This window comes from Poecilia reticulata, chromosome 3 (genome assembly GCF_904066995.2).
Source record: "Poecilia reticulata chromosome 3, P_reticulata-male-v2, whole genome shotgun sequence".
NCBI classification, from domain to species: Eukaryota; Metazoa; Chordata; class Actinopteri; order Cyprinodontiformes; family Poeciliidae; genus Poecilia; species Poecilia reticulata.
The window spans coordinates 3,749,841-3,775,055 of NC_088832.1; the positions used below are offsets into that span (position 1 = coordinate 3,749,841).

General features: G+C 39.2%; 1 protein-coding gene and 2 long non-coding RNA genes across 3 annotated transcripts in view; 1 reads left to right on the forward strand and 2 right to left on the reverse strand.

Moving 5' to 3' along the window:
* rwdd3 (RWD domain containing 3) overlaps positions 1-3,158 on the forward strand; it is a 35,273-nt gene extending 32,115 nt beyond the window's left edge. Inside the window, exon 5 of the mRNA XM_081604946.1 lies at positions 3,090-3,158. The gene's annotated coding sequence lies outside the window, so the exon portion shown is untranslated. The remainder of the gene's footprint in view (positions 1-3,089) is intronic.
* A 13,926-nt stretch (positions 3,159-17,084) lies between these two features.
* Positions 17,085-21,330, reverse strand: LOC145551050 (uncharacterized). The gene is made up of 4 exons (XR_014086816.1): positions 21,182-21,330; positions 19,364-19,435; positions 18,252-18,323; positions 17,085-17,463 (listed from the first exon to the last, which is right to left on the reverse strand). It is a non-coding gene; the product is annotated as an uncharacterized LOC145551050 (long non-coding RNA).
* A 328-nt stretch (positions 21,331-21,658) lies between these two features.
* Positions 21,659-24,606, reverse strand: LOC145551051 (uncharacterized). The gene is made up of 5 exons (XR_014086817.1): positions 24,386-24,606; positions 23,917-23,989; positions 23,449-23,521; positions 23,096-23,168; positions 21,659-21,718 (listed from the first exon to the last, which is right to left on the reverse strand). It is a non-coding gene; the product is annotated as an uncharacterized LOC145551051 (long non-coding RNA).
* Positions 24,607-25,215: the final 609 nt, after the last annotated feature.

Consider the following 25,215-nt stretch of genomic DNA (forward strand, 5'->3'; position numbering starts at 1 on the left):
AACCTTGATGTATTGTAAAGCTTCTTTGGAATCAGTTTGTGATAGAACATTGTAATATCCACTGATTCAGTGATGATTGGACTCTGTTTTAGTCCTGTCTACACTGCCCTCACAGAGGTCCTGTGGAGTACAAGGGACACTTCTGAAGACCTTCTTTGAATCTGAAGTAGCATCAGCTACCGGACTCACAGGTGTACTGTACAGGTGAAGGAGGCAGACGAATTATGGCCAAAATAACTTCACTCCTTTACAATGTCTCACCCCCATGCATGAAGCTGTTGCTCAAGAGCAGAGCTTCTTCAGGGACAGACTGCTGCACCCTAGGTGCCCTAAGCAGCATTACTGCAAATCCTTCCTCCAATGAGTAAATTTGCAGCAGTGTCCTGGGCCTGGTCACTGCTGGTGTTGGTCATAAGAGCAGATGGCACAAAATTACAGCCTCACTTCTTTCAACCTGCCTCAGGGCTGCTGTAGCTCCAATGCAGTAGCCTGCCACCATCAGCATGTGAATGTGCCCTTTGGAATTTCAATTGGGGATACAAAGGAATTATAAATAAAATGTATTATTATTATTATTATTATTATTATTATTATTAGGCAGAGGCACAAGATAGAGACGGAGTGAGAAAGTAAGTAAGAAAGCAAGGGAGGGAGAGAACCATCTCCCAACTTTCTCTTTGACTGCTCAGCTCTCACTTTTCATTGGCTCTACTGAGTGAAGTCAGAACAGCAGAACTTTGTTTTGATTATCATGGCAGACTTGTGGTGAATCACGTGTGAGGATATGGTATCATACCTTTATGTGAAAACAGAGAGGGGGACAGACACAGCAGTCAGGTGTTGTAGTGCCTGAAGCTGTACAGCTGCACACACTGTACTTACCTTGCAATTTCAATTGGTTGGCCGAACATGACATCTGCCACACTCTTCCTGAGCGCTGCAGTAAGATTGCGGGAAGGTTAAGTAGTACAATTTTTAAATTAAATAAATAAATACTGTACTTTTGTGGGCCATGCGCATTGTACACATGCGGTCTGTATTTGTGTGGTTAAGATTTGCGCTGGTTTTGTGTGACACACACGATGCACAGTGGAGACGTGGCTGTGCTCCTGGATCAGCTGCAGTTATAGTTTTGTGCGTATCCTCCAATAAAATCCTGCAGGCGACCCTGAGTGAGTCTCTTCAGTAAACGGACAGTGGTGAGGAGTAGAGTGTGTCACAAAAACCCAACAATTATAACTGATACCGGTAAACTAAGCAGCATCTGACTGAAGATTAAATATATTATAAGAAACTATTATTATGTGTCTGTTCGCAGTGTCTTCTTCATTTGCTTTTATTAAAAATTAAGAGTTTTATTAAAATATACAAAAGTACAAATAACTGCTTTCATAGAACAAATATATACATTTAAGGATGTATAAGGCTACTCATAGGGAACATTGGATGCAAAAGGTTTTATCATATAAAACATTCCTATTTGCTAAGCTATGTTAATAATATATAGGGCTGCAGATGACAATAAATTAAAGAGTTGCTTGGGAGCCAAAAGAACCAGCTCTTCTTTGGGAGCCGAGCCGGAAGAGCTGGCTCGCTGAAAAGAGTCAAAATATTCTGCATTTTATACCTAGTTTGATGACTGTTAGTAATCAAGTGTGTGTTGATAAAGATCTACTAAATCTCTGATCCATCATGGAAAATGGATCTGTCGAAAATGGTGGGCTCCTGGAAGAAAAACTGATCAAGTTAAGAAACAAAAGAAATTAATTGACAAATAAAACTGATGCTGAAATTGTGCAATTATGTTCCTAAAGAATATGATTGTAATATAGATGCTATAAAGGTGGAACTGGAAACTAAAAAAGTTAACATTTTTTACATGGTGTAACAGGCACTTTCTACAACCAGAAGCATTTCTTACACCTCACCCCAATTCATAACAATCACAGTTTCTATTAGTAATAATAATGAATTTTATTCTCGGAGTGCTAAGTAATAATAGAGAATGCTAACCTGAAACCCATCTTACACTCACATAAGCAAAAAACAGCATTTGTATTGAACCGGGGCTCAAAATAAATGGCTCGGCTGTCAAAAGCACTTCTTTTTTTAAGGTTTTATTGGCTCTAGTGGCCTTTATTTAAAAGTAAAGAGGGTTATGAGAGGGGGGGAAGACATGCAGCGGGTGTCACCAGGCCAGGAATTGAGCCTGCGACCACTGGCATGAGGACTAGGACCTCAATACATGGGTTGTGCTTTGCCCCTGCGCCACCACAGTGCCTCTTAATAGCACTTCTGATCCAAAATGTCATATGAGCTAAATGCTCCATTGCCACCTCATGTTTTTGTACCCTGTTCTCACCCGTCAGGGCCTTGACGCCTGTAGCGACAAAGCACTTGGCTAATAAGTAAAGCTGCCCCCCTTCCTTGTATACTTTATCCATCCACTTCTCCATCCTCTCCCAGGAGTCTAGTATTGATCAGGCATGTTCACATTAGAGGGAGGGGAGATGCTTTTATGATAATCCACCCACCCTACCAGCCACTCATAATGGCTGCATTAGACGCTCAGCCCATACGCACCCGACACCTGGCCAGCTCTCTCTTCCGTCCTACTTTTTGCATTACAACACTGTTTAATGGGCTTTTTAAGGGGGAAGGGCCGGTGGAGGGGGGTGTTCCAAGAGTTTCCAGTAGACAAGGATCCAGCAAGGAGCCACAGTGGAGGTCTAGCACGATAGTGATAGATGGCACTATGTTCAAGTGGAGGGTGGAGGAAGCTGGAAGTAGGGGGCCATTATCTGTTACTGTATGCCCACTATGTCTAGCCAGGACACTCAGCTGGATGTCTGATTGCTAACAGACTGGGAAGTGGAGCTTAGCACGAATGTGTTCTTACCAGACCCAGACAAGGAGTCAATAGCTTTCTCTGCTACTAGATTTCAGTCAAAACAGTGGATATTTGCAAACAAATGAGCTAAGAGTCATTTTGAAGATTTATGTATTTTATAAGCGTGGTATTTTGACTGAAAAGTGAAAAACCTAAACACTACGTTAAGAAATGCTCCATCCCTTTTCACCAAACACAGGAGGGCGAGGCAAGGCTCACCAAAAAGAAGGGGGGAAGAAAAGAGACAAAAAGCCACCTGGACACCATCAGTCTCACCGAAGGTAAACATCTTCGACATTCCTCTTGGAACGCTGAACTACAAAGGTTAAAGGTTGCAATGACAAACGAGTGACCCAGAGGTCCAGAGAGGCCAAGAGAAAGCCTCTGGAACCTCTCAGCAGGGCAGAGACAAATTCTCCAGTGCAGGAACCATGAATAAAAAGATAACAGACTACAAGTTCTCGTAGCAGATTTGCAAGATGGAACCTGTGTGTAAGAGACCAGACTCATACAAAGCCTAAAGGTGTTAAAAAAAATAATTTAATAATGCCAAAATTAGTTAAAACATCAAATATCAACGCAAAAATAAATGACAAATAACAGATTTGGGAAAACTTGACGTCAACTGAACAGTGACTGAACACAAACTAAACTGACTTGCAAACAAAGAACAAAAGGCTGCTTAAACAGGCTGGAGTAATCTAAACTTGTCACACGAGGAGGCATGACATAGCAGAGGAACAAAATAAATAAAATCAGCATCCATCCATCATCATGCATGCTTATCCCATTGGTGATCACTGGACATAGACAGGACAAGCAACCACACACACACACACAAATAGATTTTAGAGAGACTAATTTACCTGACAGTAATGTTTTTGGACTGTGAAAGGAAGCTGGAATATCCAGAAAGAACCCATGTATGCACAGGGAGAACATGCAAGCGCCGTACAGAAAGACCCCGGGTCAGGAATCGAACCCTGGACCTTCTTGCTACAAGGCAACAGAACTACCAACTGTGCCACCGTGCAGGCCCACATATGAAACACATAAAGCCAAACTAACTTTAACTTGGCAGAAATAATAAATGAATATTAAAGTTAACAAATAAACAAACTTTAACAAATTAAGTTCCCTCTCACAGTCTTTTGGAAAAATGGTATGTTCAAGGCTTTGTCCTCCAGCTTCTGCATTTGGAGAACCTCAAAACAAAAATAACATGTGGAAGTAAACCATTCAGACAAATATCAACCACCCATTAGAAAATACATATCTAAATAAAACAACTTAAATTAACTTACCCATAGTGTAATCTGTACTAATAATGATTAAAATTTAGAAAAAGAAACAACACTAAAATTATTTCAATATGGAAAGACTCAGACGGAGAAAAGGAGCAATTAAAATATTTATTGATAAAATGAATAACAGTTCTTTGGCGCTCGGGCCCCGGCTGAAGATTTGAGCTGTGAATTGCAGTGAACTGGGATGAGCACCACCGATGCTGATTAGGGATCCTCTACCCCCGGGGCCCAACACTGGTGGTGGAGGTCGGAAAAAGATGACATCCTGGAGAACCGGAGGATGCGGGTGGAGAAGGGAAGGAGGTGGGTTGAGCACAGCTGGAAAGCAACTGACGGTGTGGGAGTGGATCCTTCTAAGTGGAAGCTTGACTGATGATTGGACGAGGCGGGTCGAGGTCCGGCGCTAAGGTTGGAGGTGATGAGCATGACGCAGTGATTGGATGTAGCAGGTGAGACAGAAGTCTTCCAGCTTGAATTTGCGCCTAGACTTCATGGGGTGGTGGTAGAGTCATCCACCACACTGCTTAACCAATATGAATTCAAATCAGAATTAATCAGACAATCAAAGTATGCCAGACTGGTCACAACTTTCTTTTAGTCACCACATAACAGAAATTATCTATCAAGTGATCAATTATCTCAAGATATGCTACCCAGCAGCAGTCAAGAAACAGATAATCTAGTGTAGTATTTTACTTTTCTGGAATTATAAATTTGAAACATTCATTCATCTTTATCATTAATACCAATATTAACACATCTTGAGTGCTGGTTGTCTGCTGCCTGTTTGTGGCATGAACAGACATGGCATGTGTTTACAACATAGTAGAAAGTGAATGTTGTTTCTGTCTTAGCATCAGCAGAGCTTTAGCAGTCTTTTACTGCATTTTAACAGTAATATTCAGATATTATGGTCTCCCAGATTCAGCACTTGAGCTGCAGTAAAAGATTGAAATCCTGCTACGAGTCCTCACCATGCTGAATGTTGAGTTTGTTTTAAATTGTACCATGTCTTCTTTCTGCAGTATCACAGTTCCTTTTGCTATTTTTTTATTTTTGCATACAAATCTTGATGGGAACTTGTTCTGGTGGTATTTCAATTCAAGACTTTAGGGGTAAACTTAATGTTTGTGCACAGAATAGAAAAAAGATAAGACTTGCTATTTCTAATTTTTGGTTTTCACTTGATTTCGAACCCTCCAGTGCTGTAGGTCTGGTGGGGGGTGGGATCCTGCCAACAGGTTCATAAAGATGCCTTTGCTGCTGTGACACATTATGGTCTCCCTTGGGCTTTTGGGCTCCACAAGAACTTAAAGCAGAGGTAGGAAGCTCAGAAAGACGGCAGAGTCTGAGAGGAAGATAAGAAAAGTGGGTCTGTGCGTGTCTTCACAGTGTTTAGTTGTGATTAGTTATAGCAGCATCTCTGTGGTGGCTGTGTATCCATGTGCCACTCAGGGCATAGTGGTGTGTTCCTTTTGCTATCCTCATGACCTCGGACCTAAACACACCAATTAACCACAGCTAGACTTTCCACTTTTCTTGAAACTTTGCTCCAAACAAACTGCGTCTGAACCCCCTGGCAATGTTCATCTTTGATCTGCTGCTTTTCACTCTGATCTACGAGATCCACCAAATGATTTTAGCTGTGAGTAACAAAATAAATAAACCAACATGCTAAAAAGAATTTCAGTATTCTTGAATAAAACATACACAAATGTATAGCCTTTTATGATATGACATTGGTGCCTGTGCAGTATGTTAACTCACTGACTTTGAAGTTTACATTATTTCACGTTCAGCACGTAATGAATGAACTGGATATGGATAATATATCTAAATATAAGAGGTAATTAATGAGTTAAGTATGAATTAACTGAAATGGTCTGATAAATAATAATAATAATAATATTAATAATAATAATCTTACACACAGCTCTGATTGAAAAAAGTGCATCATATTCTGAATGTTCATACTTTTGCAAACTAGGTCTATACAAACAAAGAAATGGATGGTATCAATTGGTCCAATTGGTTCCCAGGAAATTAGTGATGTGAAGTTCAATTCTTTTCAGAGAGAAGGTTCTTTTGGTGCTTAATTTATTATCAACTACAGGCTCATGCTTTATCTAAAGTGGGTAAATGTGAATGGTTTCTATGTTGATAAATCCTTTTTGGATTCAGTGTTTTTAATAAAGACATTTCTTGCCTAATTTTACGTATTTCTTCTGTTACTAGAGCAGGCAGATTTTATTCCTTTTTTCACATAATGACATGATCCGAACTACACATGTGACTAGAAACAAAGCAACCAAAGCTACTAATAACAAAACACATTCTGCTGTGAGCAGGGCGGAGCCACTGAGAGTGAGAGCTGAGTGGCTGTTGGCACTCAGCATCAATTTAAGGAGTTTAGATGTAGAATAAAGAGATAAAATACATTTTTCTAAATATGTGACAGATTTTTCATCTGTCCACCTCTTGCTAAACTTTGCATGCAGAAACACAGTCAGGCACAGACTACAGACTCACCATGGTGCCTGTTTTGTGACATGAATCTGTTGAGGCTGTCTGGATTTGGTGCAGCAGCTGAGGACGAGAAGCGCCTGAGGACCCTAAACCATGCGATGGCAGCCTGTGTCGGGAAACAATTAGACAACAAGCCATTCGTCTTGGGTCAGGGACTGATATCCAGGTTGTTATTTTAAGTGCTGAAAATAGGGAGGGTTTATGTGCTGGTTATTAGTTGTTTAAACTAAGCTCTTTTACATGATAATAATGATAATTGAAGAAACTCACGGTGTTTCTTTGCTACATTTCTTTAGCAAATGGGAAGAAAAAAGAAATCCATATCCATCAATACCACAGTAAAAGAGAAACATGCTAACAATAAAAAAACTTTTAAACTAAAATGTCAAAGCATCATATTTTGAAAGTGTTCTTATCAGAAGACATCTTTTATGTCCATTTGACGCAATTACTTTGTTGTGTTTATCAAGTTAAAACATATTAACACTACCCTTTATGCCAGAACCTTTGTTGTACATTGCCACTGTCTGCAGAGGTTCCCAAACTGTGGGGCCATGGACCTTACCACAGGGGCCGCATTTCATTGGCTAATGCCCATTTTACGTCACAGCGCAGCTATCACGTGCCTTATCATCTCACAAACTCATGCTAATATACTCATGCTTGTGGACTAGCAGACCGACAGAAAGTTTTGCGTCAGGACTCGAAAAAAAATGGTTCTCCACTGTCAGACTCACAGTGTCAGTGGGGTTTCTGTACAGGTGATGTCAGGTATCCTGATCGTGTTTGTGGAACTAAAATTCAGATTTTCAAAATCTGAAACGTTAAGCCTTGCTTGGATCAGAGCTTGTGCACGACTGCATTTGCAGCTCAACTGTCGTAGAATCAATAAGAACAAAGTGTCTGCTGGTGTAAGTATTATTGCTTTGCTTTCTTTGTGTTTAGTGAATGAAAAAAAGAAAGTCAATAATAAACACATCCATTATACCATACGTCCAAAAAAGATGACATGAACTTGTTGGTTCCATTGTCGTGGCTAATATTTTGTGAAAATCCGGCAGAAATGCTAAACTAATCGACTCAGTTTGGTTACCACTGGTCTAGTGAAATTATTTTCACTTGAAATAACTTATCAAATTATACTATAATGCTGTAAAACAGATCCTTAGCACTGCAGGGCCACCAGGTTTCAGGTTGCCATTCTGGTCAGACTGAAGCACTGGAGGTTGGACCGCACAGCTCAGAAAAGAACTTTCTGCTGATCTTTAACTTGAAATTATGCTCCTTTGAGAACATAAAGAGGAAAAAGAGACCCAACAACTTTGTCTTTGAACTGACATATTCAAGTGTTAATTTGCTAAACTATCTCAATGCTGCCTTGCATGTATTACACCTTGCATTTTGTCCTTGAACAGATCACTTAGGGAAGGCATCAGACTTCAAAATCAAGAACTATGAACACAGCCCACATAATGGAGATGTTATGGACTGTAAATGAAATTTTTCATTTTGTATGCATTGTACATGTTTGATTACCCTGAGCTTGTTCGTTTTAAAAGATTGAATATTTGACAGTATCTTTCGGGACTTATATTTTTCATGCAGTGTATTATTTCAAATAAAACTTGTCTCCAGCATTAGTGAGGCAGTATGAAATTAATACTGCAAGGTAGCGAACTGGATTGTGAAAGCTGTTTTACAAGTCTCAACTGATCAATGCTTAGATGGCTCAGAACATCTTCTCTTAGGCTATCATTTCAACATAAGAGCAAGGCGGTGCCTCATTAGGAAGGCTGGCGTTGCAGAACAGAAGACCTCAGAGTTCTCAGAAAACAAGACAGATTTCAGGGAGGGCTTGCAGGACCCATCACAGCCAGTTTTTGACTTTGTTTACCTTACTAAAAGCAAGGGTAAATATGTTCCAGAGCCTCCAAGCTTGAAAGAGGAGAGACAATCGTGACCCCAGGAGTGCATAATAAATTGTTTGCTCTTTTGTTATACTCTGACTGTCTTGTGAAACCCAGAAGCTGTGATGCATATATTCTAGATCTAAGAACAAGCATCCAAGCATCAGAATCTGACATACACGTGTAGTAAATGAAAAAGGAACATGTCAGACTTCATCTGTTTTCTAAATTCTTGTGGATTAATTTGCTTTATAAAGAAACCGATTAGGGGTTCAGCTATGAATTTATAAAAGCAGCACAGAACACCACATTTTTAGTTTTCGGTCTCTTACTCAGCTTACTCTCCTCAGTATATTATTTAGAATTTACTGAAATGTGACAATAGCGTTCCCTTTAAAAGAGACAAGGTGTGTGTGCAGTGTGTGATGGTGTGGTGAGGGTGCAAAACAAAGAAATGAGAGGCAGAGAAATGCTTTATGTGTGTTACTCCCTCCCCTAAGAAATCTGTTATTTACTCTGGTAGAAATTCAACTTGTTTTATAGGAGTCATAACAGCTGTAACACCACTCGCCAGTTGTTTCATAGGACCACATTTATGTAAAACAAAAATCTGTACCCACATATGTATGATGTCTGCATGACTCGTTGAGGTGGGGATGACAAGTCCACTGGGATGGCCATTATTAATCAGAGCAAGATGCTTATTTTTTTTTATCTCGTTAATGATCCCGACAGACCTGCTTTACATGAACCCTGACATACTTTTCAGCAACATACATCTGTTTGTGTCATGATCAATCCCGTCATTCTCCACTTCCTCTTTTTCACAGCTGGGCCTCTGCAGCAGCCATTCAGATAGAAGGACATAATTAACAATTCTTTTCTGAGGTTCAAAAGACAAAGCTGTTCAATTTTCAACTTTTGATATGTCATATGTCAGACACCAGTCATGTTTTTATCTAAATGTATTTAGGCCCTGTTTACACGACAAAGATCCAACGAAAATGGAATCTTTGTAACTATTAACACGTTTACATGAAGACGTTCTAATTACAATCTCTGTTTAAACAGAAACGGCATAAATCGAAAAGGTGTAATGCCCCTTCTTCTCCACTAGTTGGTGCTAGGCTTGGACAAACGAAAGTTCTCCCTCCATTCTTCATCATCGACTGCATTGTTTACAAAGTTATCCCACCACTAGCTTGTTCTCCGGGGTCGCGTCCAGTAGCACCTCCTCAAAGTGTTTCTTCGTCGCGTAAACCCGCTAATTAACGGAGTGGAGCTGAATGAGATCCGTCTTCGATCATTTAAGTACAGAGGTATAAAATGAGCACCGTGTTGGAGAGCTGTAGTTAGATTTATAAGAGTCAGAATCACAAATAATACTCTGGTATCTTGCATTTTCTGTAGTTTCTTCATCTGATAGTAGGGAACTGATATGACATGTGTCATACTACGTAAACTATTCTGTTTACAAGAGAACGGACACCGGTACGTTTTAGAAACATCGCACTCTGGAACCCGTTCTCAAACTGTGCCGTTGTCAGAGAAAACATTTCCCATGTTCGTGTAAATGTACAGTGAACACTACTGTACAGGGGTTTACCTTAGAATGGCCAACTCTCTGTTATTCCTCTGTCAATTTGATACAGTAGGGTCTTCCAGACTTCGCATATCTGTGTCCTCTGTCACTTTTATCAGCAGTTAAAACTGTTTAATCCGTTGTTAACATGTGGTAACCTGTTTTTCCGAGCCGCCTTTAAACGCAACATAAGCGCTACGACGCTCGCTCTGGGTTTAGACCTGTGCGGCAGTGAAGGAGACCTGCTGCTGATGTGCAGAGCTATGCAGGTTTGTGTTAGAATCATGGCAATGCAAAAGCAACGAAACTCTTCCATTTTCACCCGAAATTGTTGTCATGGGGCCTTAGTTTCAGAATCAAAAGAACTTCACTAAGAACAAAAGAATCTGAGGTCTTAACACTGTACCCTGAATATGTGTGAGCTGAAGTCCAAAATTACTTAAAAATTCCTCGAACTGGAAGCGACATCAGTTCGTTGACTATATGCTCAGAATCATATAGTCCAGTGTTTTTCAACCATTTTTGAGTCAAGGTACACCGTTTTAATTGAAAAAATCCCGAGGCACACCACCAACTAAAAATGGAAATAAAGATACTCTGTAGCTGCCTATATATAGTCATTCTTATCAAAGTCTCTTGAATAGGAATCAAATAAACACAAAAATGTATTATCACTTTTTACATTTCTTATTTCAAACTGCACCACTTCAAAAATACCCCTGAACAGCCACAACACTGTGGTGTTAAATTTAAAGAAGTTGTAGAAAACGTCAAAGTGTTTTACAAACTAATCCACAAGCATCTTATAGCCAGAATACAGAAAATAATTCTTATTCTGAAAGAAGCAATAATATTTGGGAAACATTTCACTTCATATTCACTGTTACAATATGAAGAGTTGCATGTACAAAATGTCAATATCTGTATATTTTACCCACCTTGTGTGAAACCTGAGCATGTTTGGATGAAAACAGCTGATTTCCTGGCAGAAATTGAAAGACAAAGCTCTTCCTCAACAGCTCTCAGTCTCTCTCTGTTTTTAGTTTTTATAGTAACCAGGCTTGAGAAGCTCACTTCACACAGATATGTTGTGGAAAATGGACTCATGTTCTTTCCAACTACTGCTGAGCTTCACTGTCTTTTCCATCACTGTCGTCACAGTCTTGCTAGATACGATGCTCTCACCGCTACCTGTAACATTCATGCATCACTAATTCTCGTTTTAATGCAAAATGCTCTGTACTTACTGCCATCTAGTGGTAAGAACATTACATGATTACGCCGCTGCTACTACTACAGCAGATACTCGAAGATGGCATTATTTGCAGACAATTCAGTTTCAAAAAATCTTTTAAAACTAATTACGGTATTTTTCGGACTATAGAGCGCACCATACTAGCACCCTCAATTAAAAAAATAAAATAAAATAAAAACTGGAAGCTGCTCTCGGTTTTCCATTAGGACCCAGCAGAATGCCTCGTCCTAATAAATCTGCTGGACGCAGCACTCCGTCTCCAAAGTCAAACCATGGTTTCGTTCACACCGAACTTAAGTGCAGCGGCTCTATTTCCCTCCTGTAGTGCCAACCCTCAACTTAAAAGCTGCATGATATGAGTTTGAAAATATTTCTCCGTCGTGCCTGCTGCTAGCATGTGCTTGTTCTAAATGAAAATTAGCCGTTCTTCTTTGATTTACAATTTTGACTTCTAATGATTCACTTCGTGCTAGAGAGCCCCCTGGTGGTTGAAGAAAAATCCGCAGAAAAGCCACAGCGGGCTACAATCCGCATGGTTCAAAGTTTAGGAAAAAAGTAGCAGCTTTTAGTCCGGAAAATACGGTACCGTAGTGAAATTGAATAATTTCCACGGCACACCTGACGATCACTCACGGCACACTAGTGTGCCGCGGAACAGTGGTTGAAAAACACTGATATAGTCAACCGGTTGAAGCAAAGCTGGGCTTTAAAGAAAAGAGAAATTACAAAGTTAGGAAAGTGCAGAAAGTATTCAAATGACAAATATAGATACACATATATAAATATCTATATTTATATATGTTTTATATATATATATATATATATGTTATCTAATAACAAAATGTTATTAGAAATTGCTTTGGGGTTGTTTCACATTGCACTGAGATGGGCAGAAAAGAAAAATACAAAAAAAGAAAGGGAGAGATGAGGAAGAAGTTTAATGAGAACAGAGAAAACAATAGAGGTGTGCAGGGAGAAAAAGAGAACCAAGAAAACACAGTGGTAAACAACATATAACAGTAACAACATCACATCAGTTGGTGATCACAAAACCAAGACAAGTAATCAAGTTAAATGTCCAGATTTATGGTTTGCTGTGATTATTTTTGCAAGACAGTAATCTGACACAGCATTACAATACCTAATATCATCAACATTTAATTCTTTGTATTTTGAGCCTATTGTCTATTTATAGATCACTATAACAGGCTATAAATAGGTTACCCTCGCATGTCAACTAGCTTAGGATGACCAGACATCCTCAATTTCTTGGGACAGTCCCGTTTTAAACTACCTATTCCCAGAAATATTCATGAATGAGACATAAATGTTGTGTGCAGACTGTTATTATGGTAACTGAGGGTAGAACGTGTGAATGAGCATGTTGTGCCCAAGAGGAGTTGTAATGGTAGCTGGTGGTGCAGCTAACATTACAAACAGTAGAAGAGCAGAACATGCTGGCATTAAAAATTAAACACAACAACAAGCTAGAACAAAACAGCAGAGCACCAGCTACTGGCCACTGAAGGGGAACTGTACTGTGATGCGGTATGCGTCTATCTATTGCATGGACTTATCTTTGTTAATAAAACCTTGGCTTAGTTTCTAACTATGAAGCAAGCAAACAGAACAAAAGACAAAATGAGAGCACAGGGAAAGTGGAAGAAATTGTAACAAGATGATAAAAGGTGGGGGCTGGAAGGGGTGCTGGTGCCTATCTCCAGCGAACGTTTTGGGCGAGAGGTAGGGTACAGTATGTTAATTAATAAATTGTAAATTTTAAGTATGTTGGACATCCTAATGCTTTTGGAGGAAATTGTGATTACACTATGTCTGTTTTGGAATAGTGAAGAACAGAAGGAAGAAAAGATGGGGGGAAATGAAAAGACTGTCAGAAGAGTTGTGAGGAGGAAAACATAATGATTGAAAGAAGAATAATAAGCAAGAAGGAAAATAGCAAAAGAATGTTCCAAAGAAAAATTTGTTACTTTACCACACTTCCTCTTCTTTCAGAGTGGCTGTATCCTCAGTTGTAGGTGTTATAGATGGTTCGAGTTCAGTAGCCTGATGGTCTATGGATAGAAGCTCTTCATGGTCTCTCTGTACTGTACCTGAGGTTCACTTCACTTCCTAACTTTGGCAGCTTCATGGATGACAACATAAAATAAATTAAAGAGCAAATTTTAAAAAATAGGTATATAGGTATATTGCTAAAATGCATCTTATTTCTTGCATATAAAGTCTTTCACTTTACGGTTCATAACCTTCTCTACTCTTATTCTATCCAATCAGGCCTGATCACTATGGCTGATGGCTCTTCAGACAGAGGAGGCCTTGTAGAACCATAGATCAGCTGACGCTAGCAGACTCCCTGACCAGTTCACTCACCTCATGCACATATCCTTACATCAACTGCATAATCACACACTTAATTACTTGGTGACTCCTATGTATTTGTTTATATATATATATCTTACATAGGAGTGCCGATCGATCGGCTACCGATCATAATCGGCCGATTTCCATGAAAAAGTGTATGATCGGTGATCGCAGATCACGTCTCTTGTTGCCGATCACCTGCTTCTCATTTCTCAGCCTGCCTGTGCAGCTGGTCTCCTCTTTCCTTCACTCTGTGCAAACGCGCAGCAACAAATCCTAAGCGATGTGGAACTATGACGCACTGAGTGAATGGGGAAGTTTGCGTGTTGCGGAGGAAAATTGAAGCACGTGGAGTAAAGCAGGTCAAAATGCATCAACATGAAGAATCTAATATGGCATAAAAACAATGTCATACTTGACGGAGTTTGGCTACATCGAGGCTCACTACAGTAAAGCGATCAGATAGCAGGTAAAGCAGCGCACAGCTACAAACACTCACCCGGATTATTGGCATGACGGTCAGAAAGCTAAACAAAATTATTTAAGTCTTCGAGCTGCGATGTAAGACGCTGGTTCTGCTCTCGCTGTTGAACCGCTGCTCCGTGCTACAGGTAGTAATATTTGACAGACGGAGCGCCGCTTCTGCTCCACCTGGTAGTGACTCTCACACTGAACCTCTGCTTAAAGCTGCAGCATCTAACCCAAAAAAATAAATTTTACATACATATTAAAACTTTCGTTTTCCTAACATGAGGCAGATAATCTCTGAAAAAAGAATTGATCTCTCTGCCTCCTCCCTATTCTGCATAATTATTCCGCTCAGTCAGAAACAGCCACTCAGAACTAGCAGTAATCAGCTAGCCGCCATGCTATCAGGAAGTTTTCATTCAGTAACTCTGGATTGTTTATTGTAATGGATCCTGTATTTGCCTTTGAATGTTAAGTTTTATACTTGAATTTTTTGGCAATGTTGAGAGGTTTTATTTTGACTCTTTGCATTATTTAGCCTCTTCAGAGCCTCCATATGTTTTCAGTCTGTTAAAGATAGTATTACTGATAGCAGTACAATTTGCACAATGCCTGTTTTGTTTAGTTTTCTTCTTGGAAAAAGTTATCAAAAAAATTTTTTTGTCTAAATTAAGGTGAATTCATGGTTCCTTTTTCCATATAATGTAACCGGTAGTGTTTATGATTAAAAAAATTATAATTATGTGATCGGTATCGGCCTTCATGGGTGATCAGAATCGGCAGGAAAAAACCTGATCGGCACATCTCTAATATATATATATATAAAACAAATGACTACATAGGAGTCACCAAGTAATTAAGTGTGTGATTATGCAAGAATATATATATGTGTGTGTGTGTGTGTGTGTATTTAATTTCACTTAATGCATGTAAGTGAACATGCATTTGTTTTAACATGCATTTGTCAAAACAAATGCATGTTTTGCTTGTATATTATGTAAGTGAACAAATGTATATTATGTTCACTTACATAATATACACCCTTGAACTACTATGTCTGCTACTATTGCTTTCTTAGCTCACATACCAACCTCCTCTCACTCTAAATTACATGAGATGAGAACTTAAGGAGTATCTTTGTGAGACTCCTGGCACATGAGAGACATATTGCGATGGGTCTGATGAGGGTCTGGCATGGGTCTGATGGGTCTTTGATAACCAACCTTCCGCACACAGTGGCCTTGTATCAAGTAAACTATGTGAACCCTCTTATGCTGAAATATGGGGCTAGCCAGGGGCTGGTCCCTGGCTAGCCCCTGGCAGTGGTCTCTGCTCTGTCCCAATGTCTCTCTCTCTGAAGAAGTCTGAAATATGAGAAAGTCCATCAGTCTATGGCAGATTTCAGAGCCCAAGCTTTGCTTAGAGGTGAGTGCAACTATATTTATGGGAGAATTTTACTGATGCAAGTCAAGAGCATACATTTTAAGTTTGAAAGCAGAATTTAATATCTTTTATCTCAAAACTTGTAATACTTGCACTCAAAACTTCTGCTCTCTTTCAAATATTCTCTGTGGTCTCTCAAATCTTTGTGCTCATGCTCAGATTTTCTCCTCATGAGCAAAACTTCTTTGCACAGATTCACTCTCAGCTCGCAAACCTCTGCGTGCTTGCAAATCCTTTTCTGCTCACTCTCAACCAAAATTACTGTTACCTGGTAACATCGTAGCCAATAGAATGAAATCATAAAGTGTTATAATGGGCAGCGGGAGCCTCCCTAGAGTGTGTTGGTTTCCTTCTAGTGGGTGACTTCATTTTGCTAGGATACAAATAAATCTTGTGACATTACAGAAGCACAGTGAATGTGTGCTGTAATCAAAGCTGAAATATTAGTGATGATGTGTGAGTTTTTTTTGGTTGTGATGGGTTTTTTGGCCAGGCAGTGAATATGCCCTGTCTGTGGCATTCTTTTCTGTGTACTACTTTAGAGATTAGGGTTGTCTTTTTAACTGTTTAACTCTTTTCAGTTTTTACAAAGCCATGTCCCCTGGACTGGGGAGGTGGGGGTAATCAGTACACAGCAGGAGTAAGAGATTTGCTCAGGGCAATGAAGGAGGAGAAAGAGGTGGTGACTGTAGTGGGGGTGGTGAAATTGGAAAAGCATGTGGAGAAAGATGTGACTGTGGGAAGTATACAGATATTTCCAGATGCCCATGCACAGTGGGTCTGAGGGCCACAGCAGAGCCACCCTCCCGTGGGACGTGACTCACCTGGAAGGAGGGCCAAGCACTGCCAGATGTGGAGGAAGCCGTCTGGGTCCCTCACACTAAGCCTGTCTAACACTGTCTTGATTGTGCTTCAGCATATGCTTCCAGTCAAGGGTGAAAAATGCAGGCACCAGCACATGCCAGAAGTCTTTCAAGCATAGCCTAGCAGTCAGCCTGCAGTCGTGCACCACTCTGATCTACACACACGCTCACACAGGTCCCTACACAAGGATATGAGAACCTGATTCACACGCACACACACACACGCACACACACACACATACTGGTTTTGGTGTACTAGCAGGACACTTTTTTCAAACCAGTTTTTTGCAACACTAAACGGACACCCCTTTCCACTTATGCTAGAAAGACGTAGTAAGTTGTCAAAAATCTTGTTAGAGTTACACAACATAGATCTCACTTAAAAATTTAGATACACACTTCAGAACTCAAAATACAAGAATGTGACCCAATGCTGTATTAAAAGGACAAACGATAATGAGGTGCTTGGCTCCGCCCATGACACCAACAGTAATTGTCAGGGCCAATTTTATTTATCAGGACCATGGCATACACATACAAAAAACATAAAATTTATGTGCATTAAGAAGTCCAAAAATGGAAATATGGACTATTACTAGTCCATATTTCTGTGGAGTGCATTTGTCATCCCATGAGATGTCTGAATCATCTACGGAATCAGGAGCATACTCCTCTACTGATGATATCGCTTCACTTGAACTTTGTTCTGGACAGACCTGTTGATTAAAAACATATTTTGTATACATTGAAAGCGTTTCAGCAAGAATATTTCTACTAAAAGCTTACCAGTGATGTCCTCCTTTTATTTACAATAACACATTTTGTGCAGGGACTGGTTGCAAACTAGACAGAGAAAAGTAAGAATTGACAAAGGGAGGTAGCATAAGTATTTAAAAAGTCAGTGCTGCACTATGACTCAATTTCAACATACAGCACAACTAGACATGGAAGATCATATTCAAAAGATGAACCCAATTCCCATTCTCAAAAAAATTACCTTTACATCACACACCACTCCATTTCAGAGGTGAAAACAGTCCTTCAAATAAAACATTTTTCTAAACTTGACATTTCATCATGGATGATATCATGATCTCACACACAGTCAACCACCGTTAACCAAAAAAAGTGTAATCTTAAAATAAGAATTTGATCCTGACACTTGTGTAGGTATCAAAACCAATGAATTGTTATGATTAATTGTTTTGAATCGCAATAACCATGTGTTTGAACAGTACTTAGTATTCTCATGACTATTTTAGAAAATAAAAAGGTCATTGAGATAAAACTTATGTCAGGTGAGTTGCCAGAAAATAATTTGCATGCATCCAACTCAGCAGCCTGACAAGGCATCTCTATGGAGAGCTAAAATGAAGGGATAAACACTGAATGATTGTTTCTAAAAATAAAACAATGTCCACCTAATGTATGAACCTATCCAGTTTATTACAGAGGATCCATGTGTCTGTGCTCATCTGAACTTAACTTTCATTCTTTTCTACATGTAATTTCAAAATTTCTGCACCTTACATGATGAGTATTACACAAGACCAGTGTGTTTGAATAGTACTTAATATTATTTCAATGACTTTATATAAGAAACAAAGTTGGTTGTCGGAGACCAAAAATACCTCTGGAGGGTTGGTTGAACTGGATCCGCATACATCCACGTCACCAGCCTGACACAGTTCATCTTTGGAAATCTGAAATGTAAAGAACACTCACTAAATGTGAGTTTGTTGCCAATGTAGAGAACAGTCCTCCCTATTCCTGCACCTTACATTTTGAGTATTACACTGGACCCATGTGTATGTCCACTCCTAAATGTGACTTTCATTCTTCTGTACTTGTAATTTCAATACTCAGTCCTCCCTATTCCTGCACCTTATATTTTGAGTACTACACAGGACCCGTGTGTATGTGCGTTTCTAAATGTAATTTTCATTCTTTTCAACCTGTAATTTCAAAATTCAGGTTCCAAATTTCTGCAACTTACATGATGAGTATTACATAAGACCAGTGTGTATGTGCACTCCTAAATGTGACTTTCATTTTCTGTACTTGTAATTTCAATACTCAGTCCTCACTATTCCTGCACCTTATATTTGAGTATTACACACGACCTGTGTGTATGTGCGTTTCTAAATGTCATTTTCATTCTTTTCTACCTGTAATTTCAAAATTCAGGTTTCCAAATTTCTGCAACTTACATGATGAGTATTACACAAGACCAGTGTGTATGTGCACTCCTAAATGTGACTTTCATTTTTCTGTACTTGTAATTTCAATACTCAGTCCTCACTATTCCTGCACCTTATATTTTGAGTATTACACAGGACCTGTGTGTATGTGCGTTTCTAAATGTCATTTTCATTCTTTTCTACCTGTAATTTCAAAATTCAGGTTTCCAAATTTCTGCAACTTACATGATGAGTATTACACAAGACCAGTGTGTATGTGCACTCCTAAATGTGACTTTCATTTTTCTGTACTTGTAATTTCAATACTCAGTCCTCACTATTCCTGCACCTTACATTTTGAGTATTACACAGGACCTGCGTGTATGTGCGCTTCTAAATGTAGCTTTCATTCTTTTGTACTTGTAATTTCAAACCTCAGTTCTCTCCTTTTATGCAGCTTACATATCAAGTGTTACGCAAGACTTGTGTGTTTGAACAGTACTTAACATCATATCAAAAACTGTATTTTAGAAAATAAGTTGGTCTTTGGAGACCAAAATTACCTCTGGAGGGTTGATTGAACAGGACCCGCCTGAATCCACGTCACCAGCCTGACACGGTTCATCTTTGGAAATCTGAAATATAAAGAACACTCACTGAATATGAGTTTGTTCCCAATTTAGAAAACAGTCCTCCCTATTCCTGCCCCTTACATTTGAGTATTACACACGACCTGTGTGTATGATCGCTTCTAAAACAGCTTTCATTCTTCTGTACTTGTAATTTCAAAATGTAGTCCTCCTTATTCCGGCACCTTACATTTTGAGTATTACACTGGACCTGTGTGTATGTGCGCTTCTAAATGTAACTTTCATTCTTTTGTACATGTAATTTCAAAACGCAGTCCTCCCTTTTTATGCAGCTTACATATCAAGTATTACACAAGACCTGTGTGTTTGAACCGTACTTAACAGTCATCCCCAACCACAGGCCGCAGATCAGTACCAGTCCATGAACCAATTGGTACCGGGCCGCACAAGAAAAATATTTTTGTGTTACATATTGTCTGAGTATGGAGGATCGTTTATTTTGAAAACCCTTTAACCGGATTCTCTCGGTTACGTCTTGCTCACCAACATTGAGCCCACAATGAGTAAGAAAGCGATATGTTAGGAAAGTTTCTTTGGAAAAGGGGAAAAGGACCAGAGACAGGAGAGTGGATTTATCCTGGACTTGTAGGTGACTCCCATGTTCCAAGCCCACTCTGCATAATATGTACCGGCTTACAAATGAGGCAATGGAGCTTCAAACTGCTTTGCCATTACACCCTCTGCATTGTGTGTCATCGTTTCCAAGGTGGGATCATCTCATTGCAGAGAAACAAGCTCAGGACTCCCATTAATTTGTCATTGTCGTAAGTTAAAATTTTCATGAAAATAAATATTCGTTTTTGTGGCATTTTCAAATCTTATATTGAAGGGATGTGTGAATGTTAGCATAGCGACTAGAGTCAGAGAGCATTATGGCAGTGATCGAGACGAGAAAAGAAGAGTATAGCTTGTAAGTCTTAAGTCTGGTTCACACGGCAAGATTTTAGGATTGTCAGACGATTTTCCAAATTTTGTGACCACAGAGCTGATAAAAGTACAACAGGTTTATGTGTCCAGCCACATAACAGGAGCAAATATTGCCATGTGAGCAGGCTTTAGTACAAAATGATGCACAACTACAATCTACCTGCAATGCATATAGCTAGTGTAAGCATCAAGCCTTGAATGAATGAATAGCCTTGTGTCACGTTAATTTAATGATGGATAGCTGAAAAGTTACCGGGTTTATCAACTGTGGTAGCAATTTTGCTCCAACTCCACTCGTCATCATTTCTGTGGATATTCTTTGTACGAAATGCTGAATAAACATTCATGCTGTTTCTACATATCTCCGATGTCCACCGGACTCATTTTGGGCATGTCAGCTCAGCTGTTTGGGATTCCCCTCCATGAGCTACGTCACAGCGTTTTCTGATTGGCTGCCTGTCAAATTGAATAGGTTGAGTTCTAGCTCCCAATCAAGGAAAACCCTACAAGCTGTGAGAATATGCCCGATTTTAGATCGGAGCAGTCCCAATGTTCCAACGACTGGATGTGATCAGTCTTAGCATGCCATAGATGGCAGGATGAACGGTTACGATTATCGCAAGCAACGTTCTAAGATTGTTGTAAGGAGAAATTCGGGGTAAAAAAAGAAGAACCCGAGCCACAGAAAAATGGCCAAGTCTTCACCGGTCCGCGGTGATAAAAAGGATGGGGACCACTGGTACTTAATATAATTTCAAAGACTTTATCTTAGAAAATAAGTTGGTCGATGGAGACCAAAATTACCTCTGCAAGGTTGGTTGAACAGAATCCGCATGCATCCACGTCACCAGCCTGACACAGTTCATCTTTGGAAATCTGAAATGTAAAGAACACTCACTAAATGTGAGTGTGTTCCCAATGTAGAAAACAGTCCTCTCTATTCCTGCACCTTACATTGAGTATTACACAGGACCTGTGAGTATGTGTCCTTCTCAATGTAACTTTCATTCTTCTGTACTTGTAATTTCGAAACTCAGTCCTCCCTATTCCTGCACCTTACATTTTGAGTATTACACAGGACTTGTGTGTATGTGCGCTTCTAAATGCAATTTTCATTTTTCTATACTTGTAATTTCAAAACTCAGTCCTCTCTTTTTATGCAGCCAACATATTTAATATTAGACAACACCTATGTGTTTTAACAGTACTTAATATCATTTCAATTACTTTATTTTAGAGAATAAGTTGGTCGATTGAGACCAAAATTACCTCTGTAGGGTTGGTTGAACAGAATCCACATGCATCCATGTCACCACCCTGACACAGTTCATCTTTGGAAATCTGAAATGTAAAGAACACTCACTAAATGTGAGTTTGTTCCCAATGTAGAAAACAGTCCTTATTCCTGCACCTCACATTTTGAGTATTACACAGGACCTGAGTAATACTCCGAATAATCCGATTGGCTGTACGTCAAGACACGGGACGATCCTCTACCCAAATTAAGGCCATTACTGGTGCTGACTGCAGCCCAATAACCATCAGACCGCATCTGCGAGAGAAAGAAGGGCTTCAGAAACAAAACACAAAAAACGTCTTCAAAGGCCATGTCTTCTTTAACGCCACAAAATTTCCCGTTTGGAAATTTTGGGTGCGCCAAACATGGGACATTGAAAGGTGGAAGAAAGTTATCTTCTCTGATGAGAAAACATTTAACCTTGATGGTCCTGATGGCTTCCAACGTTACTGGCATGACAAGGAGATCCCACCTGAGATGTTTTCTACATGGCACAGTGGTGGGGGCGCAATCATGATTTGGGGTGCGTTTTCCTTCAATGGAACAATTGAGCTTCAGGTTGTGCAGGTTCATAAGGGGAGATGTTGCAGCGGGAATCCCTCATGACTGAGGCCCTTGTCTGTGTGGTAATGATTGGGTTTTTCAACAGGACAATGCTGCAGTTCACAATGCCCGCCTGACAAGGGAGTTCTTCCAAGAGAATGACATCACTCTTTTGAACATCGTGCATGTTCCCCGGATCTAAACCCAATTGAGAACATTTGGGGATGGATGGCAACGGAAGTTTACAAAAATGGACATCAGTTCCAGACAGTGAATGCCCTTCGTGAAGCCATCTTTAACACTTGGAGCAACGTTTCCACTAGCCTCCTGGAAACATTGGCATCAAGCATGCCTAAATGATTGAAGTCATCAACTTCAATCATTCTTGAAGAGCTACCATTCTTGTAGCTCCACAAGAATGGTGGAGCTACTCATTACTGAGTCCTTTTTTGACACTCTGATTTCTGTTTTGGGGGGTTTCTCTGGTTTTTTTGAGCTATGGTTTTAAACTTTTGATCAGCTGAAAAAAATCATGTTTGAGTGTAAATGCAGTTTCCCCACTCAAATGTTTTTGTCTATTATGCTGATTTCTTCTTTTAACATTGTGAAGCTCTACTTAGAACCTTCTTAAGATCCAATAGTGCGAAATGTAAATTCTTGCAGTTTTTAACTGGTCTTAAGATTTTGATCAGGAGTGAATGTTTGCTTCTAAATGTAATTTTCATTCTTCTATACTAGTAATTTCAAAACTCAGTCCTCCCTTTTAATCCAGCTAACATATTTAGTATTACACAACACCTATGCATTTGAACAGTACTTAATATCATTTCAATTACTTTATTTTAAAGAACAAGTTGGTCAATGGAGACCAAAATTACCTCTGCAAGGGTTGGTTGAACAGAATCCGCATGAATCCACGTCATCAGCCTGACACAGTTCATCTTTGGAAATCTGAAATGTAAAGAACACTCACTAAATGTGTTTGTTCCCAATGTAGAAAACAGTCCTCCCTATTCTTGCACCTTACATTTTGAGTATTACACAGGACCTGTGTGTATGTGTGCTCCTCAATGTAACTTTCATTCTTCTGTACCTGTAATTTCAAAACTCAGTCCTCCCTATTCCTGCACCTTACATTTGAGTATTACACAGGACCTGTGTGTATGTGTGCTTCTAATGATTTCAATTACTTTATTTAGAGAATAAGTTGGTCGATGGAGACCAAAATTACCTCTGCAAGGGTTGGTTGAACAAAATCCGCATGCATCCACGTCACCAGCCTGACACAGTTCATCTTTAGAAATCTGAAATGTAAAGAACACTCACTATATGCGAGTTTGTTCCCAATGTAGAAAACAGTCCTCCCTATTCCTGCACCTTACATTTTGAGTATTACACAGGACCTGTGTGTATGTGTGCTCCTCAATGTAACTTTCATTCTTCTGTACCTGTAATTTCAAAACTCAGTCCTCCCTATTCCTGCACCTTACATTTTGAGTATTACACAGGACCTGTGTGTATGTGTGCTTCTAAATGTAATTTTCATTCTTCTATACTTGTAATTTCAAAACTCAGTCCTCCCTTTTAATCCAGCTAACATATTTAGTATTACACAACACCTATGAGTTTGAACAGTACTTAATATGATTTCAATTACTTTATTTTAGAGAATAAGTTGGTCGATGGAGACCAAAATTACCTCTGCAAGGGTTGGTTGAACAAAATCCGCATGCATCCACGTCACCAGCCTGACACAGTTCATCTTTAGAAATCTGAAATGTAAAGAACACTCACTATATGTGAGTTTGTTCCCAATGTAGAAAACAGTCCTCCCTATTCCTGCACCTTACATTTTGAGTATTACACAGGACCTGTGTGTATGTGTGCTCCTCAATGTAACTTTCATTCTTCTATACTTGTAATTTCAAAACTCAGTCCTCCCTATTCCTGCACCTTACATTTTGAGTATTACACAGGACCTGTGTGTGTATGTGCGCTTCTAAATGTAATTTTCATTCTTCTATACTTGTCATTCCAAAACTCAGTCCTCCTTTTTATGCAGCTAACATATCTAGTATTACACAACACATGTGTGTTTGAACAATATTTAATATCATTTCAATTACTTTATTTTAGAGAATAAGTTGGTCGTTGGAGACCAAAATTACCTCTGGAGGGTTGGTTGAACAGGATCCGCATGTCCACATCACCAGCCTGACGGTTCAACTTTGGAAATCTGAAATGAAGGGATGTACACTGAATTATTCCATAAATAAAGTCCACCAACTGTATGAGCAAAGCACCTTTAGCTGAACACACCTCTACCTGTAGGTACACATAATAAGTAGGATAAACTTTAAACAATGCAGATATATCAAATAGTAGCAAATGAAATTAAATCAGTCAATTGATCTAATTGTATGTCTTTCTGTGGTTACTTAAACATTTTTTGTCAACTGAATGCAACTCATTATTTGTACTTGTAATTTCAAAACTCAGTCCTCCCTATTGTTTTTGTTCATTGTTTTTTCCAGGAACAAGAAAAAACTATTTGAGTAATATTATATATATATATGCTGCATATATATAAGCTTTTGTATTTTGAGCAGTTGCTTGTCTCCTTTGGAAAAGAAGGTATTCTGATTATAATGATCATCGAACATGATCTATGCTAATAATGTGTAGTATAAAAATAGTTTAAAGTGAAAAAGCAAAACAAAGGAAAAAACAATCCTTTAATAAACACTGGAATCCTATGCATAATAAAGTCACAACTCACCTTTAAATGAATTGGAGTATTTTACATCAAATCCTTCTTTATCTTCACCTAAGAGCAATAACAATTGGAATCATGTTTGCTCTCTGAGACCTCTTTGCTGACATCTTCTGCAACGATCAGAAATGTGTGTTGCTGAGTAACATGATACTGTATACCAGGGGTGTCAAACTCCAGCTCCTGGGCCAGTGTACTGCAACTTTTACATGTCTGTCTGGTCTA